Consider the following 4,642-nt stretch of genomic DNA (forward strand, 5'->3'; position numbering starts at 1 on the left):
TCTATGCTGTTCATTTTTGGAACACAACCTACGACCAGCTTAGAGACAGAAGTGATGACTCTTTCTGCAGGACCTGACCATCATTTTGCAGAACAATACTCAAGCACGTAAAGTGCAAGCTGTTACTGATTTGTTTGACTGATAGGGCTGCTAAGTGCTATACCATCTACTGCACTTCCCTTACTTAAGCCCTCGTGAGTTCAACTCGATTTCTAAACTGCTACAAATTCGTCGGGCAGTAGACCGCGCCGCACGAGCTGTCAACATAACTGGGACTGCTAAGAGTATCCTAAGACTTCCACATCACTGGCAACGGCTGATACACAATGCTGGTGAAGGTCAGTAAATCTTTGATACACGTATCTACAGGGCTATTACAAATGATTGAAGCGATTTCATAAATTCACTGTAGCTCCATTCATTGACATATGGTCACGACACACTACAGATACGTAGAAAAACTCATAAAGTTTTGTTCGGCTGCAGCCGCACTTCAGGTTTCTGCCGCCAGAGCGCTCGAGAGCGCAGTGAGACAAAATGGCGACAGGAGCCGAGAAAGCGTATGTCGTGCTTGAAATGCACTCACATCAGTCAGTCATAACAGTGCAACGACACTTCAGGACGAAGTTCAACAAAGATCCACCAACTGCCAACTCCATTCGGCGATGGTATGCGCAGTTTAAACCTTCTGGATGCCTCTGTAAGGGGAAATCAACGGGTCGGCCTGCAGTGAGCGAAGAAACGGTTGAACGCGTGCGGGCAAGTTTCACGCGTAGCCCACGGAAGTCGACGAATAGAGCAAGCAGGGAGCTAAACGTACCACAGCCGACGGTTTGGAAAATATTACGGAAAAGGCTAAAGCAAAAGCCTTACCGTTTACAATTGCTACAAGCCCTGACACCTGATGACAAAGTCAAACGCTTTGAATTTTCGACGCGGTTGCAACAGCTCATGGAAGAGGATGCGTTCAATGCAAAACTTGTTTTCAGTGATGAAGCAACATTTTTTCTTAATGGTGAAGTGAACAGACACAATGTGCGAATCTGGGCGGTAGAGAATCCTCACGGATTCGTGCAGCAAATTCGCAATTCACAAAAAAAAAATGGTTCAAATGGCTCTGAGCACTATGGGACTCAACTGCTGTGGTCATAAGTCCCCTAGAACTTAGAACTACTTAAACCTAACTAACCTAAGGACAGCACACAACACCCAGCCATCACGAGGCAGAGAAAATCCCTGACCCCGCCGGAATTCACCAAAAGTTAACGTGTTTTGTGCAATCTCACGGTTTAAAGTTTATGGCCCCTTTTTCTTCTGCAAAAAAAAAAAAAAAAAAAAAAAAAAAAAAAACGTTACAGAACACGTGTATCTGGACATGCTGGAAAATTGGCTCATGCCACAACTGGAGACCGACATCGCCGACTTCATCTTTCAACAGGATGGTGCTCCACCGCACTTCCATCATGATGTTCGGCATTTCTTAAACAGGAGATTGGAAAACCGATGGATCGGTCGTGGTGGAGATCATGATCAGCAATTCATGTCATGGCCTCCACGCTCTTCCGACTTAACCCCATGCGATTTCTTTCTGTGGGGTTATGTGAAAGATTCAGTGTTTAAACCTCCTCTACCAACAAACGTGCCAGAACTGCGAGCTCGCATCAACGATGCTTTCGAACTCATTGATGGGGACATGCTGCGCCGAGTGTGGGAGGAACTTGATTATCGGCTTGATGTCTGCCAGATCACTAAAGGGGCACATATCGAACACTTGTGAATGCCTAAAAAAAACTTTTTGAGTTTTTGTATGTGTGTGCAAAGCATTGTGAAAATATCTCAAATAATAAAGTTATTGTAGAGCTGTGAAATCGCTTCAATCATATGTAATAACCATGTATTTTGTACGAGCTGTAAATAAATAGTTGCCACTATTAAAGTTCCAATCCTTGTATCTTGTGTACCAGACAGAATAGCTCTGCCATGGTGTCTCCCGCAAGGACCTCAGTGCTGCTGTGGGGAGGCCGTGTATTGCTGTGGCCTCGCTTCCACTTACGGACTATAGGACGCATCTTAATTTTTGAACAGTTATTATTTAAAAAACATTTTTATGGATTTTATTATTAGATTGCAAAGCCAGACTAAAAACAAAATTCTTAGTTTATAATGCCGAAGTTACCTTTGAAATTCCTGAAAATCATCATTTGAACTTTCTTCTTGTTCTTGCCCTTTAGCCGGCCGCTGTGACCGAGCGGTTATAGGCATTTCAGTCCGGAACCGCGCAGCTGCTACGGTCGCAGGTTCAAATCCTGCCTCGGGCATGGATGTGTGTGATGTCCTTAGGTTAGTTAGGTTTAACTAGTTCTATGTCTATGGTACTGATGACCTCAGATGTTAAGTCCTATAGTGGTTAGAGCCATTTGAACCATTCTTCCTCCTCTCCGTCGTCATCGTTGTCCTCTTCTTATAAAAGGTGGTATTCACTGCCATCGAGAGCGCTACTTAGGCCGGACTTCTTGAAAGATTTAACAATAATGTCATCTCTCACTATAGACCATGCCTATTTTATCCGCTGACACACTTGTTTGATTGTAGGTCCTTTTAACGCTTCTTCGGAGTGTTCCATTCCGCTCTCATGTATACTTTAAGTGGTTTATTTATCGAGACATCGCGAGGTCGCAAATATGAAGTTAGGTCTCCGGGAATAACAGCAAGCTCTGTATTTCCCTGTCTCAGTTTCTGTTTCAAAGAATTTTTCAAATGAGTTCTAAACTGATCTAGCACAAGAAGAGAACTTTCCTTCAGTAAAGCACCTTTCCTTTTCTCCCGCACTCTGTTCAAAATGGCTCTGAGCACTATGGGACTTAACTGCTTAGGTCATCAGTCCCCTAGAACTTAGAACTACTTAAACCTAACTAACCTAAGGACAGCACACACATCCGTGCCCGAGGCAGGATTCGAACCTGCGACCGCAGCGGTCGCGCGGTTCCAGACTGTAGCGCCCGCACTTCTGTTAATCCATCGTTTCATACCAGCCTCTTCCATCCAAGCCTTGTATGTACGTGAACAACGGTATGTATGGTATTTCAGAAGGTTTTGACATTGTTCTGCGCTCAAAAGTACCAACATGAAAGGACAACAGTGTCGTGCATTTCTTAATGGTCACTTTTCTTTATAGATACAGTATTAGCACTGTTCATGGCAACAGTTCTCTTACTCAGCACATCAAATGTCAGAGGAGTTTCGACGAAATTCGCTTTTTCGCTTAGTTCCACACTGGCATCCTTTCGATGTTGAATAACAAAGCGATGGAAGATAATATTTTCTCTTCACACTCTTGTGGTATTTTCTGAGATATTTTGGTTCTGGTTCGCATGCTAAGTCCATGACGCTTCATAAACCTGTAGCACCAACCAACTCCACACTTAATGTCTGTTACGTTCCACTGTAGTGCTACGAGCTTGTATTTGAATCGTTTTTGTATTAATTCCAGTGTCATTTTGACGGTGTCCTTGAATCCATTTCAATACGTCATCTTCTAGTTTTGGCCATATTGCATTCATTCCGTTATTTGAACAATTAGTTTCCCTCATTTTTTCCGTTCTTCTTTACTAGCCCGCTGATGGAGGGCCGATATGCCGCTCAGCTGCTCTGTTTCCATGTTCTTCTGCATATGCTGTCACTTTCAATTTACAACTTGCATCATATGAATATCTTTTATTTTTTTCCATTACGCAACTAGCTACTAACAAATCCATTGTACTGTTACCGATAACAAATCACTTACAGTTCAAGTTCACTGGCACCGTAGACAGAAATGACGCACGCATAATGGGCTAGACCAGTGCTTCCCAACCTAGGGTTAATTAACCCTGAGAGATAAAATAAAATTTTCTGAGGGGTAAAAACGAAACGATTAGATTCTATTACAGTCACAAAAGTAAATTATTTTCAAAAGGTCATTACTATTATCACAATTTTGTAAGACTAATGTTAATTATATAAGTAATCAGTAACTACTTTTCTCAATTAGTAGTATTGATGCGGTAGAGATTACAGATTTCTCAGATAGTCCACCCAGTACACACATATGTTGTGCTCCATCCCGTACATAGCTGACGATAAAAGTGGGACATATACGTAACACATGCTAACTATATGAAGAAAACGTCTTCTCGAAATTGTGGATAGTAATGCAGTATTCCAGAAATTCATAACTCGCTTCAAAAAAGATATATGAATTAAGTCACAGTGTGACACAGGAGTAACTACATAAGGGCTACTAATTTCTGTATGCCGTACACATTATTATTATTATTATTATTATTATTGATAGCTGTGGCCAGACACAAAGCATTAACAGCCAGTGCATAAGTAAGCACTCAAGTGATTTACGAACATTAATTATTGCGCACACATTTTTACATGGTTTATCTTAAATGTGGCTGTAGTGTGCAGGTCAAGCAAGTGCCACAATGGAGCTGAGTAATGCAGGGGAAGTGTGTTTTGTAACACGTGCCTACCCTCATTCTAGATTGTTAGCTTTCTTTTCTGAGAAGGATTTGTGGGTAGTAAATTGCTATGCACCTCGAATTCCTTCGTTATTCAGTCTAACAACCACTCCACCCCCCCCCCTCCCACACAC

Source organism: Schistocerca nitens, chromosome 4 (assembly GCF_023898315.1).
Source record: "Schistocerca nitens isolate TAMUIC-IGC-003100 chromosome 4, iqSchNite1.1, whole genome shotgun sequence".
Lineage (NCBI taxonomy): Eukaryota > Metazoa > Arthropoda > Insecta > Orthoptera > Acrididae > Schistocerca > Schistocerca nitens.